The following is a 15,668-nucleotide window of genomic DNA, read 5'->3' on the forward strand; positions in this document are numbered from 1 at the left end:
GTGTGTGTGTGTGTGTGTGTGTGTGTGTGTGTGTCCATGCTTGCAAGTGTGTGCCTGTGCCCCTCTACAGTGAGGCCAGGGCTGCTATGGGGTTGCCGCTGGTTCCAGAAACCTGGATGTGGACAGTTTTTAAGTGTGTGTGTGTGTGGGGGGGGGGTGTAGGGCGGGTGGGTGCACCCTTAGCTGAGCTCCTTGGGGTCACTTATCCTCTGCCCTGATGCTGCTTCCATTCTGGAAATGGCTGGGATGGACCCGAGCCATAGGCCCACCTTCTGACTGTCTCATACCCAACGCCCCCCCCCCCCCAGGAATCCTAGAGGGGGTATGCTTCTTGCACTTAACCCTTCTTTCTGTGGTTTGTATTGCAAGCAAAGGGGGTGGTGATTCCTTTGAAGGAATGTGAGTTTGTAGGCATCTTAAGAAAAGAAGGGGGTGAGGCTGAATCCCAGCAATGGCAGAAGAGCCCCCTATCTCTGCCCTGCACCTCCACCCATGCCTTTCCCCAAATCTTCAGCAAAGGGAGGGAGTGTTTTATTTTGATGCATAGGGCTGTCAGATAGCAGCAAATCAGCTTGGGCATGGCTACCTCTTTATGAAGTCAGCTCATTGCCTTGGTCACACTTACCAGAAAATCCATTGCTCACCATCATTGACAAAAATCAGGAAAGCCTAAATTGTGTGTTAAAGCCCCACCTGTGTGCCTGGACCAGGGGTTGGCTCCATCCTAGGCAGACAAGAACCCAATTCCTCCTCCTCCTCCTCCTCCTCCTCCTCCTCCTCCTCCTCCTCCTCCTCCTCCTCCTCCTCCTCCTCCTCCTCCTCCTCCTCCTCCTCTCCCTGCAGCGATCTGAACAATTCTGAAGCCACTTTCAGGGCCTCAGCTGAATAGGTTGGGGAACTAACCAGGGCCCTCTCTCTAGGGCCCTGTTAAATGCACAGAAAAAAAAAAGAAATGCAAAGTGTAAATTTCAGGTTTGAACATGATGCATCAGGAAGCATGCGGACTGGCAGCCCTTCCCCTCCTGCCCGCCTTTCAGTAGCAGGAATTAATATTGTATTAAATGTTATGGGAAAGTAAGGACTGCGGAGAGGAATGTGCTCAGATGCAATTTTGTCAAGGTTTTTATCTGTGATTATGATTCCAGATGTAGGAACTCCCCGAGGAGGAAATGAGGGGCTGCTGGCGTGTGACATGTGTTTTAAGGTGTTTGCCAGTGTTTCTCAAAGTGGTGACAAAATGTTCAATTTTATGACAGGGGATCCAGCAAAAGAAATATTAATACTAGGTCAGAGATTGTTCACCTCAGGGGGAAAGATTTACCGCTTATTGATTAGGGCGGGGGAAAGTTTGTATCTAGGACCTGCTTAAATAAAAGCACATTGTCCACAAAACAAATTTGTCAGATGAGATTATTCTTAAGGAACCATTGTAACTAAATACAACCTAGCTAACTGCATCATCCCTCCTTCTAATTTCCATGCAAGGATGTAAATTGCCTGGGAAGCAAAAAAAAAAAAAAAGTAAATATTGCAACAAGATGTCAATTTTGCTTCAGTTGGTATAACCACAGCCAGTTCCCCCAGGCAAATGTCTTTTTAATCTAATCCAGAATACTACCTGGTCCAAGAAGGGGCCTTTTGCTAATCTGACTGCTTTTTTTAGGTTAAAGCACAAATGACTACAAAACATTTCTTCACCCAGGGAGCCCCATTTTGCTGGAAAGAAGGATGGGGTCTGTTCTGCATGAAAAAAAAAAACTGCATGGCAGAGGAAGTGTCTCAACTCCCGACTGTGTAGCCCAGAGATACTTTTGATTCTATATGATCTTGAGACTGGAAATCTCTCAATCCTGAGAGATTGTTGCCTCACTCAAAGGCATTTCAGCCACTCCTCTTGACAGCAGAACCCTCCCAGCAATCCCCCCAAACTGGATTTCCAAGCAAAAGTTTCCTTGTAAACCTTTACAATCTTCTCCATCGATGGGGATGTAAATATTCTCCCCAGAACAAAAAGAGGAATTTTTGGCTGAACACGCTTTATTTGGCTGCTCCTGGGCTTCCAGAATGGACCAGTTTTTTCCAGAGGCACCGCTGTACTGCTCACCCCACCTCCAGGACCCAGAGCACGGAGCCCACACAAATGCAGCTTTTCCTTAATCCAAGCTAAAGAATGTTGATTTTGGCTTCTCTACTGCTGGCACTATTTTACCATCACAAAACATACTGGGCTCCTAGCAGGGTTGTACCTTCCACGGAGATTAGAAGCTTCCTTCCTTGAGACTGAAGTGGAATGCAGTATATTTCTGGGGAAAACTGGGGGGTGCCGGGGAGGGTGGTTGTCATCTCGGGCACTTCCTGGCACCCAAAGATACAGATCCTTCCCTTAGACCAGCCCAACTCAGCTGTTGGCCTTTGGGAACAGTCTCTTGAGGTAAGAAACGTCCCTTTCCACATAAACTTCTACAGAAGTTCCGGTCTCTCCTCCACACACATTTTTATTCTTCTATTCATTAAAAACAACCAATGTCCTATTGATTATCTTTGCATGATTGAAAATCTTTATAGTGCCTTGCAGGTCTGTGGGAAATTTGGTTGCCTAACAGTTCATCCTCTGATTTCCCCCAGACCCATCCTCTCAGGCAGGAAGAAATTCAAACCAAACCAAAACAAAACAAAATCTCCAGACACATTACAAAATAAAGCCCAGATTGCTCAGTCAGAAGTGCTCAAGCAGCTTCTTTGCAGGCAGAGTTGGCCTCCGTGACAGAGCATTCCAGGCCAACACTGAGGAGTCATCAGACCTAGATTTCGATTCTGCTTGTGTTGTATCAGAGGATCCCATCCGAATTGACTCTGAAAGTACCGCATCAGTCCTAACAGTGAAGAAGACAGTAGGACATCAGCTCTGTTTGGAATTTCCCAGCCAGCGGGCCATTTTAGCTAGCATCTCCATTTCTGGGGGCTGCCATAATTAGAGCGATCTATTTTGCATTTACTTCTCTTTGCAAGCACTACATTATTCACTCTTTCCTGTGCTTATTAAACAGTGCCACCTGCACCAAATTCAACAAAGCTCTTCCATCAGTCAGGCCAGCTAAGGATCTCGGAACCATATATTATCATTAATTGAAGCTCAATTGAATAGTTGACGATTGAGATAGGAGTAAAAGCATCACATTTTCTGTTTTAAGCCATATATTATTTTCCCCCCTAAATTGTCATCTTTTACACCAGTCATTTCATTCACTCCGTACAGTTTCAAGGAGCAATTAGCAAGTCTTTTACTTAATGAACTAGTCCCTCTGTGTCACCAAGGTGCCTCCAGCACAAATGTCCTCCTTCATAAGGTACTAGCAAATGCAGTCAATATTTTGTCACCCAAAAGCCTTCGAAGCTGACCACCTCCATAGCTCCAAAGATATTAAAAAAAAAAAGCCAAGAGCTAGTGCGACAAGTCTGGGGAGTAGAAGACAATTTTCAGGAAACTGGCCATAATCTGAATGGAGAGAGAAGTAGCAGAAGGAAAGAAACCAGAGCAGAGAGAGGAGAAGAAAAGACAACAAGAATATTTATAATTATCATTGGGGAGAGAAAGGTACTTTCTAGGTATGATGGGACTATCTCTGAGCTCCAGCACCGCTCTAACAAACTCCTTATCCAAATCTTGACGATTCTACAATTTTACACATTATGTGGAACCTCTACCCTGCGAGTGCCTTGCTCTTTAAAAAGCTTCCTGCTTTGTTCAAAATACTGCTTATCTTTGGCATTGTCGACAGCTCTGCATCTGGGAGAGATTAATTAAGTGATAGGTCAGGCACAATGAGGTGAAAGGGCACGTCCACCCAATAATCGGGACTGATTCATCCATTTCTAGGTGGATCAACTGTTTTGAGGGATGCCAATTTCAGTTCCACTTCCAGAGAGGATTTATCAATAGGAATGCCTGAGCCCCCCTCTCATCCCATTCCAGTGAGAGGCTCTAAGCTCCAAAAGATTTTTTTTTCTGCAGATAGAAATAAATGTAAAAGCTATACTCTGTCTTTTTAAGATGTGAGGCCAAAACAACTATAAATTGTCTCTATGCTTCAGTTTTGCCTATCTCTGAGAAGGCTGATTTTCTTATACATGATCCTTCTCTAAAATAGCTAATTGGAGGATTACAAATAACACTGCTCTCCAGCATCATAAAATGTATTTTTGTAAAGTTTGCTTTCTCTCACCCCCTCCCCAACTGTTTCTCATTGTCCCTTCCCTTCCAAGTCCACTTTTAATTTCTAGAAGGCAGGGTGGGGGGAGAGGGCGACAGACAGAAAAGAGAAGAGAGAAAATGAAAGAGAAATAGAGAGGCTTTCTTGGTGTCGCCTGGATTTTTCCAGACCAATTAGAGGTTATCTTTAAATCTCCATCCCCACCCCTTTCCACACCTTTCTAAATAGATCTTTAGCTTAGTGAGAAATTAGTTAATTGGGAAAGGCCATGGGCCCAGATCACCCTGTTCTTAACTAGAAGGATTTTAAGGACCTTAAGCTCCACTCCCAGAAATAACACCTCCCCATCTCTTCAGCTGCATGTCAGTCAGTCTAGGTCAAAGTTATGTTGTGTGTGAGCGAAAGAAAGAGACAAACAGACAGAGATAGGAAGGCAAACAGAGACAGCGAGAGAAAGAGAGACAGAGAGACTTACAGAGAAGAGAGATTGACAGAGAGAGAAGTAAATTCCCAGCCAGCTTGTGAGTAAACCTCAAGTAAAGTGATTTTTCCCCCTTATTTGATCCCAAACAAAACCACTTGCAATATTTTCACTCAATTTTTGAAAACCCATGCAAATGAGATTCCCATTTTTCAAAGTGTCTTTCTGGGGAAGAGAAATAATCAATGGTTTGGATATTTGGCAACTGCCTGGCCATTTCCCCTCTCCAAAGAAATAAAAAATGCCAGTTTCTTAACCATCGAAATCTTTAATTCATCTGGGAACTATCTATATTTATACAAGTGAGCAGAAATACTTAACAGCTTGATCAATAGCCATTGACCGTGAGTGCCCCTCACACCATAACATGCTTGGCTTGATCATGTATATTTGATCATCAAAAAATTTCAAAGTATCTTGCAGTGCTGTATCAAGCTTCCCATAAAACAGTCTGCATTTTTCTGTGGTCTAAGTGTTTCTCCCTTGCAACATTTGTCTATCCATCCACTCATGTACTCTCTGTCTCTCTCTATCTCTCTCTGTCTGTCTGTCCCCCCCCCCCCCTCACACACACACACACATACACACACAACTCCCTTTCTGGAAAATTTATTGCTCATATATTTGATGAAGAACAAGGCAATTAACTGTGAGGCTGTACATCTGGGCGGCACTCCATATCTATGGCAATAATAAAACACTTTTCCCCCATTTTAACAGAAGAAAGGCTAGTCCTGCCCACAGATTCAGAGCACCCCAGAGTCTCCCATCTGCAAAGCCTCCTCGTTATAAATCGTGCCTCCCTTTTCAGTGATGTTCACACAATTGCATCAAGAGGCACCAAGTTTATCTGCGCAAAAGCATCTTTGGAAAAGCCTGTCCCTTTTCAGTGCTTTCCATTAGCTCTTTGGGGTTTGAAACAGATAAGGTTGGTTCCCCATCTCGAGCCTGCTTGGCATCAAACAGGGAGAAGGGTGTAAGGACACACAGTTAGGGAGGTGGATTGGGGATTCTCTGGGGCTGGTATCCTGAGCATTGCCAGGAAGCCCAGCACTCTGTGGAAGGACCTGAAGCCTTTTTAAAAATATTCTGGGGCCCAAAGACTGGCTTTGAGTTTCTCCATAAGGCATGCGGGATGGTATGTCCAAATCACTCCACGAGTCTGGTCACAGCAATACCAGCTGGCAAGCCTGCTCCAAGCCTCCCACCCCCCACACCCCGCCCCAGCACAGACTTTTTAACACCAACCCCAGAGACCACCTCCCATCACCCCCCCCCCTCAGACAGCAAAACAAATTACCTGCACAGCCTCCCATTTCGGGGGTCCCCTGCTCTGTCTTCCAAACTGTGCCCAGGACAAATTACTCAGGGTCCTTCCTTCTCAAAGCAGCAGCATTTAGACTGAGACTCCCTCCTTTATAGGGGGGGGGGAGTTCCTATGATAATATGTGTAATATGATATGGAATGACAGAATGCATGACAGTTGCCCATTATACAGAGAAGTCAGTCAAAGGACAGAGGGGACATTTGGATAATTACCATCCATTGGCTAGTCAATCACGGGAACAGAGAGAAACTGCACAAAACCCACAATGGAGTTGGGAAACAAAAGAGACCCGAGCCAGACTCGGGATTAACCGGTCTAAAGCGACCTAAATGCTTTTGTATCTGAAGAACCGAGGCTCCGGATTGGCCCCCTCACCGCCCCAATCCCAGGGAACTAATTGCGGGGATCAGAGTTAAAGCGCTCCCTCCTTTCCCCTTTCTCTTTGTAGACTACTCACCACGCAGAAAAGGGGGGAAAAATGATTTCTCTCTGTGTTCATTAAACTACTTTAAAGTTAAAGGAGTGGGGGAGGGTGGTCCCTCAGCCCAGAAACTGGGAACCTGCCGCTTAGGGAAAGGCTGATACCAGTGTCAGCGGAACCCAACTCTTTGTCCCCCCCACCCCCACACCCCCCCCCCCCCCGAGGTGCGGTCTCTACTTCTGCCCTGTCCACCTGGGCTCAGACTTGGGAAGCTGCGCGGGGCTGGAGCCCGAGCGAGACCCCGGCGACCCCCTCAGTAAGCACAAGGTCCACCCCCTAGTCCAGTTCGGCACCTTCAACTCCAGTGGGGCGAGGCGGTGACTGAGGACGGGGGTCCCGCCTGGCCCAGGAAGACGGCTAGGAAGGAGAGAGCATCTCCTTCGAACAGGGAGCGTGAGGAAGAGGAGGAAAGCCTGGATGCGGGCAGGGCAGATGCTTAGTGGGGATGGAAGGAAGGAGGGGAGCCCCTTTTCTGGCGGAGAAACCGAGGCAAGGAGGCGGACCCTGCAAGGAGGAAACCGGGGCTGTCAACTTGGAGACGCTCGGAGAGGGAAGAGAATTCCAGAAAAGATACCCGTAGGAAGGGGCTCAGGACGCACGCACGCCGCTCCCGGCTCCCTCTGTCCTCCGGCGCCCGCCCGACCCCCTCGGTTGCCCGCTCCGGGTCCCGGTGCGCCCCGGCCCGGGCGGGGGGGGCGCCCGCTTACCTTTCCGCGTCCTCTGTAGCGGGTGTGGCCGGTTCGGCTGGCGGCCCTGGGCCGGGGCGCGGGGGGCGCCGGGCTGACAGGGAGCGGCAGGGTGAGGGTTGGGGGCGCGGGCACCGTGCCCGAGGGGGGCTGCGGGGCCGCGGGGTGCGGGGCTTCGCGGAGGGGCGGCGGTGTCGGGGCGCTTCAGCCTGCGCCGCGGGGCCCCGCAGCCGGCCGAGCCGGGAGGGAGGCCCGGGCGGCCGGGCGGCCGAGGACGGGGACGGGGCGGGCGGATCAGGGGGGGCGGTTTTGTCGCCGCGGCTGACAAATCAATCAGGGCCGGCGAGAGCCGGGGGGCTGCACGGTCGCGGCGCCCCCTCGGCCCGCGCTGCCAGCTGCCGGGGTGCGCGCCGGGCGCCGGGCTGCGGGCGCGAGCGGCGGGGATGGGGGGCGCCGCGGCACCCGGGGTCCCCTCCCCGGCCCCCGCCCCGCGCCGCGCGAACCCCCGGCTCCGGCCGCATCGCCCCGTGCCCTCCGCGCGCTCCCCGGTGTCCCCAGCTCCGCGCGCGCTGCGCCCCGTTTCTCTTTCGATCCGTGCCGCTCGCGCTCCCCGCCGCTCTCTTACCCGGCGCTCCCCCCATGTTCTCCCCCTCTCTCTCTTCTTGCCACCCCCCGCTCGCCTCGGGAGGGCTCTCTGTCCCCCCCCCCCCTCCACCCCCCTAGGAAACGAGATTCCTGCTCGGAATCCGACCTCCGACAAGCCACTTCCCCCATCCCAACCCTGGTCCCTTGTGGGGGGTTAGCAGGGGTGCGCTGAAGGTAGGAGCCCAAGGAGGGGCTCCCGGGGCCTGGACCCCCCAGATGCCGCTGCCACCCAGACAGCTGCCTGTCCCCCACCCCCAATCCCCTGGGTCCCACGTGTGCCCCACAAAAATCAGGGTCCCAGCCTTGAAGGGCCAAAGTAGGTATCCAGAGGCCAGGACGGAGATGAGGTCCTGGTTACCTTTAGGGTCCTAAAGTCCTTCCTGGCAGCCTCTGTGGTGTCCACCCCATCCAGGGCACAGCCCAGGGTTGGATCCAGCATCTCAGGCTGGGTCACCTTCTGGTTCTTCCCTTGGTGACCCTGTGGAGGGGAGTGGAGGGGGTACCCTATCCTGTTCAGTTGCCCGAGAGGAAGAAACTGATCCTCTCTGCCCAATAGCCCCCCTGCTACACACAACCTCACACTCACACAAACACACACACACACCCGCACACACATACACTTACACAAAACTCACACATTCTCACACACAATCTCACAAACACAAACACACACTCACATGGACACATTCTCCTGAACATGTACACATCTTCACACAAACACATATTCTCAGACACTATCACCAACACACACGTATTCTCACACTCTGAAAAATACACACATATTCTTACACTCTTTTACAAACACATTCTCTCACACACACTCATTCATAAGCACACTTTCACGCTCACCAATATTCACACAACTCTCACACTCATGCACACACACACACTTTCACACACATTCACACGCTCCTACACTCACAGCACTCACACACTCTGACAGACTCACACACACTCTCACATGTTCTCACATGCATACACACTCACTCACTATGAACAGCTTTGAAGCTTCATGTATGCTTCCCGGATGGAGTGTGACTTCAGACAGATGTGGGCTCTGGGAGCCGCACCCCCGTCCTTCCGGGGCTGTGAGAGGATCTCCCGCTTATGCACCCAGGACCCGCCTATCGGCTACTCATTCTGTGTAGCATTTAGCCAACAAATGCTCCTTAAACACTTGTCACTGCTGGGGCTGGAGCTATCGGACAGTGGGTAGAGGGCTTGCTTTGCACGCAACTGATCCAGGTTCGATTCCCAGCATCCCATGTGGTCTCCGAAGCCCTCAAGGAGTGATCCCTGAGTGCAGAGTTCAGAGTTGGGAATAAGCCCCGAGCATTGCTGAGTTGGCCCCCAAACAAACAAATAAACAAACAAACAAAACACAAAATCTTGCCTCTGCCATTTGCTTGCCCCCTGACACCGCTATTTATTTACAAGGCAGACTCCTCTTCCTCTGTGTCTGCCTTTGTGGAGCCGCAGTGATGACCAGCAGGGAGGGCAGTCCCCTGGGCTGGGGCTAAGGAAGGGCTCTCCCAGAGGGTGGGCACCCCTAGACTGAGACCTGAAGTGGGGCATGGAGTCCAGAGGGGCAGAGGGCAGGGAGCGGGGACAGACTCTGGAAGGAGGGTTTTCCTGGCAGAGTGGCTGGCAGGTGGGGGCTGGGAGGCAGGGGAGAGCTCTGGCAGAGGGAAGGCAGCCACAGAAGGAAGGAGGGGACACCGAGGAGGGGACAGGCTGGGGAGGGGGGTGGGGCTCGGGGCGGGGCTCAGTGCTTGGGAACCCTGGCTTGAATCCCTGAACTGGGAGAAGGAAGCCAGATGGGGTGCCCGCAGCAATCCTCTGCCTTCAGCCACCCTTGAGGACTGTCCCTCCTTGTCCTACTACGTCAGTCCTGTCCACCAGGCACGGCATCACTGCCTTGGCATCACCACCCCCACCCTTGTGCTCCCTAAGGACACACAGTCACTCCTCTGCCCTAAGTGTCAGTCCTGGCTTTTGCTGTTAATCGGACACCCCAGTTGTGTGCCAGCCTCTGTGCTAACCATCGCCCCCCCCCACCTCCACCAAATGCTTTTATTTTTTAATTTTTTAAAAAAATTTTATTAGTGAAACACCACGAGGTACAGTTGTAGACTTACAAATTTTTGTGCTTGGGTTTCAATTGTACAATGATCAAACAACCATTCTTCCACCAGTGCCCATTTTCCACCATCACGGGTACCAGTATCCCTCCCACCCTCTATCCCCCCATCCCACCCTGCCTCTGTGGCAGGGCATTCCCTTTTGTTCTCTCTCTCCTTTTGGGTGTTGTGTTTTGCAAAAGAGGCATTGAGTGGCAATCATGTTTGGTCTATAGTCTACTTTCAGCATGCTTCTCCCATCCTGGGAGGATCCTTCCAACACCCTTTATTTGGTGCTCCTTTCTCTATCTGAGCTCCCTTTTCCCCTAGAATGTGTGGCTGGCCTCCAAGCCATGGAACAAAACTCCTGGTACTAATCTCTGTACTAACACTCTTGGGTGTTAGTCTCCTATTTTGTTTTTATTTTTAACTGAAAAGATACTGGTATTTTTGTTTGTGTTTGGCATTTAGGGTCACACCTGGTGATGCCCTGGGGTTACTCTGCACTCAGGAATTACTCCTGGCAGTGTTTGAGGGACCATATGGGAGGCTGGGGATCAAACCTGCATCAGCTGCGTGCAAGGAAAGTACCCAACCTGCTGAACTATATCACCCCTGTAAAGATACTTTGGAACCCAAGGACAGCCATCAGTTGGAGGAGTCACATGGTGGGGGTAGGCTGTGGGGCTGGGTCCCCTTTGAGGCAGCTTTCTCTGCAGAGGGACAATGAAGAAGGAGAAGGTCTGTGACTGAAGAGGGGAGGACAAGGATTGTTGCCCGAAGGTTCTAGCAGTGTCCAGGCCAGAAACAGAAGGGCCTGGGCAGAGGGAGGCATATGAGGCTTAAGGACTTTCTCTCTGGGCTGGCAGGGCTGGTATTTACCAGCCTCCGGGGCCCCATTGCCCTGACCCTTTCTGGATATAAGCACTGGGGTCCAGAGAGGTTAAGTCACTGCCCTGAGGTTACACAGCTGGTAAGTGCTTGCCCTGGATTTGAACCCAGGGCCGACTGCGCCTCTTCACTTAAAGGAGGAAGCCAAAGAGAGGGTGAAGAGCGCAGCGGAAGGAGCAGGCTGAGAACAAAGGGAGAGCAAGCGAGCAGGAAAGGAAGGGAGCTCCAAGAGGACTTTCTCTGCTTAAAAACAATTCCCATTTCCCAGCCCTGCCCAAGCTGGCACGGCGGATCAGAGCGAGGCCAGGCCTCCGACTCGCAGGAGCCTGCCAAGGGGCCCGTGAGCTGCTTCAAAGCCGCTCTCTCCAGCACGGGCGCTTTTCAACTTCACACGGGAAACTTTCCAGGGCTGACTTTTTGGCACTTTGTTTCCAAATCAAGAGATGGGGAAGTCCCTCTCAGCAGCGGGGAGGAGAACTCAGCAAGAGACTGGCCTTGGGGTTCCCGGCTTGGCACGGGACTCCCAGGACTCCAGCACCTTTGCAGGCAAACCTGGGGGAGGCGCGCGGGGTGGGGGGGGGGTGTTGCCCTGCCCCCACCCCCTCCCGCCTGGCCTCCCTGGACGCAAAGAGAATTCCAGATTGGGGTGGGAATTCTTGCTTGCTTGCTAGTCCACTTGCTAGCTGCGTTGCTGGTGGCATTCTCTGTGCAGGTGCCACTTCTGAGGAGTGTCCGAAGGGACTTGGTGCTCTTGGCAGCCTCCTGGCCATCCGTCTTCACTCCTGCCCCATCTGAACACCGCGCATGAGGTGGCCAGCACCTTGCTAAGCCTCTGCTCCCTTCGATTTTGGGAATTCCAACTTGGATTTTGGATGTGCATCAAGAGGCTGGCTCCATGCATTTTAATTAAGCTGTCTTTTTTCATTTATTACTAATACACTCCTCTTAACTATGATTTATTTGTTAAACAAAGCACCATAAGCCGTCACTTATTCATCTTAATTTCAACAAAATTAAAGTAGTCGCTGTTAGATTGCACCTAATTGCACTTGCAATGAAAAGAACGGAGATGTTAATCAAAATAAATTGAAGATAAACAATAAAATCATTACATCTTTGCAGCAGTAAGTGTAACTAATCAGTTTTGACTCGGAGCGCCCGAACAGGAATAATGAATGTGTCACGGGAGGCGCGCTCATTAAGGGGGGCTGTGGCGGCCTGGGTCCTCGGGGCAGCAGAAGGCCACTCTGCCCCGGTGGCCCAGAGGGGTCCTGTCCCCCTGGATGGGGCAGAGGGACCCTGGAGAGGAGGCCGGCTAATGGGAGGGCCATGGGTTGGGGGCTCTGAGAGGCTGCAACTAAGAGGGACAGAGGAAGTGAGAATCTCCAGGTCACTGCAGATCGGGAGGAAAAGCTGAGGAGAGAGGCATGGACCGAACACAGGCTGCAGTCAAGAACCCCCAGAGAGGGACATACACAGCTGCCTTGCAAGACCACAACAGTCCGGACAAGGCAGGAACCTGGGAGAGAAACAGCTGAGGCTGGAGTGATGGTACAGCGGGGAGGGTACTTGCCTTGCATGTGGCCAACCCAGGTTGGATCCCCGGCATCCCATATGCCCCCCTCCCCCGCCCATGCACTGCCAGGAGTGATTCCTGAGTCCAGAGTCAGAAGTAACCCCTAAGCATCACTGGGTATGATCCAAAACTTTTTTAAAAAGAAAAACAGTGTTGGGGTAACCATGGGAACACCAAAGGGCTGAGGGTTCCCCACTAGCCCCCCCTTCTAGGCTAGGAAGATCCAGGGTGAGGGCAGTTTAAGAATTTGGGAGACTGAGGACTTGGCCACTTGGGGACACACAGGAGGGACGATGAGTCTTTGGATTCCTCCCTCTGCCTGAGGACACCCAGGCTTGAATCAAGATGAACTTATCTTAGAAGGAGGCTCAGTCAGGGTGGAGGGGCACACCTGGCGATGCTCAGGAGTTACTCCTGGTTCTGTACTCAGGTATAACTCCTGGCAGTGCTTGGAGGACCAGGTGGGATGCTGGGGATCAAACCCGGGTCAGCTGTGTGCAAGGTGAGTACCCTCCCCTCTGTCCTAGCTCTCCAGTCCTGGTTCTGTGTTTCTGAAGATGGCTAAATGGAGTTCTCATTATAAAGCGCTTGGATGGCAGGTGGTCTTTCTGCTTCATCTATCAGATAAAATCAAAGACCACCCCCACCCCGGGAAAAGCAGAGTTTCTAGACCATTGAGCAGTTCAAGTCCAGCCTGATAAGTGATGCCTTTCAAGCAAAAAAAAAAAAAAAAAAAAAAAAAGAGGGAGGGGCTCTGGAGTGATAGCACAGCAGGTAGGGCATTTGCCTTGCACGCAGCCTACCTAAGTTCGATTCCCAGCATCCCATATGGTACCCCGAGCACCGCCAGAAGTGATTTTTTTTTTGCTTTTTTTGGGGGGGGGGTCACACCCGGCGATGCACAGGAGTTACTCCTGGTTCATGCACTCAGGAATTACTCCTGGCGGTGCTCGGGGGACCATATGGGATGCTGGGAATCGAACTTAGGTCGGCTGCGTGCAAGGCAAACGCCCTACCTGCTGTGCTATTGCTTCAGCCCCAGTAGTGATTCTTGAGTACAGAACCAGTTACTCCCTGAGCATCGCTGGGTGTGACCCAAAAAGAAAAAAAAATAAGTGATGCCCATCAAGGATGCTCTGGAGTCTGGGGTGCAGACACAGCCTCTACTTGAGCCAAGACTAGACGGAGGAGTGAGGTGAAGGGCATGTGGAGGGGGCAAGAATATTCTGGGCAAAGAAGCATGTGGGTAAAGAAAGGCATACTAGGCCTGGACGGTAAGTGGAACTGGGATGGAAGTTGGAACTGAGGCAGCCTGGCATCAGGGACTGAGAGCATGGCATCCCTTGGCAGGACCTACTGACCAGCTCTGAGTGTCTCTAAAGTATGCATTTACCCTACTTAGGGGGAGACCTAGAGGATTCTGTTCTTCCCTTTCCCTCCCTTTCTGCCGGCACCCCAAATATTTCTTTTTTTTTTGGCTTTTTGGGTCACACCTGGCATTGCACAGAGGTTACTCCTGGCTCATGTACTCAGGAATCACTCCTGGCGGTGCTCAGGGGACCATATGGGATGCTGGGAATCAAACCCGGGCCGGCGGCGTGCAAGGCAAACACCCTACCCACTGTGCTATCGCTCCAATACCCCACACCCCAAGTCTTTATGGTCCTGGTAGATGAACTGGATTCCAGGGGAGGGAGCAGGGACCCCAGGGCAAGCCTGTCGCTGCATTGCCTTCCTGCGATTGAGGGAGGGAGGGAGGCACTGGAAACCCAGTGGGCACCAAGCCAGGGCTTGAATGGACCTGAGCAAGTGCTCTGATCCTTCTTGCTGGACTCTAACCTAAGAGTCTGCAGGGGCCTGGGGCAGCAGCCACCATCCCATTGCCATGCAGAGCTGGAAACCAAAGCCAGCCGAGCAGACGGCAGCACCACTGAGCAGGACGTGTTCCACTGACACGGCGGGAGCTGCGTGTCCAGCCGAGATGAAGCGGACCCTCGCCGCTGGCCCTTCTGGCCGCCTGAGCCAATCCATTCCTTTCTGTGTCAGCCAGCTCGGGTTCAGTTTTCTGTCACTTGGAACAGAGCGCTGACGCTGATGCGGGCTTCAAACGGCAGTGTGACACGGGCGTGTGTTTTAGTAACTTCATTCTGGCAGTCGCAGGGCCTGGGGGGAGTGAACTCGGAGGCCAGAGAGGAGCAGGTGGATCACTCCAGAGAGGGTTTCGGAGCCAAAGCCAACTTCGGTTAGTCTCCTGCGGCGGCTGTAACAAATCACTCCAAATTGGTGACTTAGAACACCAGGAACGTGGTTCCAGAGAGGTAGCGCAGGAGGGAAAGCGTTTGTCTGGTTTGTGGCAGAGAGGTAGCCGCGACCCTGTTCCAATTTCCAGCCCCATATTTGGTCCTCTGAGCACTGCCAGGGGTCACTTCTGAGTGCAGAGCCAGGAACCATCCCTGAGCATTCCCCTCCCCAGGAAGTGGGAGGAAAAACCAGAAATAGGCAGCCTCAAGGTTCTGGAGAGTAGTAGGACTATGAAATCAATGAAATACTAGTAAGCTATGAAAAGGAGGGGACCCTGGGGCCAGAGGAACAGTTAAAAAGGATAGGGCACTTGTCTTGCCCGTGGCTGTCTCAGAATTAATCAATGGCACCCAATATGGTCCCCTGAGTCCCACCAGGAATGATTCCTGAATGCAGAGCTGGAAATAAACCCAGCATCTCTGGGTTTAACAAAAATAAACAAAAAAAATTAAAAAGAGGGGACAGGCCTGACTCCCCCATCTCAGGACGAACCTCACCAAGATATAATCTGCTGAAAATTCTGGTATGCAGGTTTTGCCCTGGAAATCTCCAGGCTTTCTCATAGTTGGCATGATCTACCTCCTCCACTTCCCAATACACATGGAAGCACTGACATTAATGAACCAACTCCAGCACCACCCAGTAAACTCTACTACCAGCCTCGCTTCAGAGACCCCTAAATAAATCTCAAGAGAGATCAAAAGCCACAGTTAAACTCAGACCCATACATGGCTGAGCAGACTGGAGAGAATTGGAGGGGCAGGTGGGCCTATGCATGCCCCGCCGAGCAGAATCCCTGGCAGCCACTTGCTTCCACAATCCAAAATTGCTGCCATACCCCAAGCCTGACTCCACCGTCTCAGGATGGAACTCACTAAGATATAATCTGCTGAAAATTTTGTAATGTGGATCTTAGCGAACCAACAACCCTGACCCAGAGACACAGAG

The 15,668-nt window shown here is 51.6% G+C and overlaps 1 protein-coding gene across 1 annotated transcript in view; it reads right to left on the minus strand.

Moving 5' to 3' along the window:
- The window catches only part of LHX2 (LIM homeobox 2), a 37,379-nt gene extending 29,926 nt beyond the window's left edge, over positions 1–7,453 (minus strand). Inside the window, exon 1 of the mRNA XM_056138671.1 lies at positions 7,209–7,453. The gene's annotated coding sequence lies outside the window, so the exon portion shown is untranslated. The remainder of the gene's footprint in view (positions 1–7,208) is intronic.
- Between the last annotated feature and the right edge of the window lie 8,215 nt (positions 7,454–15,668).

This window comes from Sorex fumeus, unplaced genomic scaffold (genome assembly GCF_029834395.1).
Source record: "Sorex fumeus unplaced genomic scaffold, SorFum_2.1 ptg000129l, whole genome shotgun sequence".
Taxonomy (NCBI): domain Eukaryota; kingdom Metazoa; phylum Chordata; class Mammalia; order Eulipotyphla; family Soricidae; genus Sorex; species Sorex fumeus.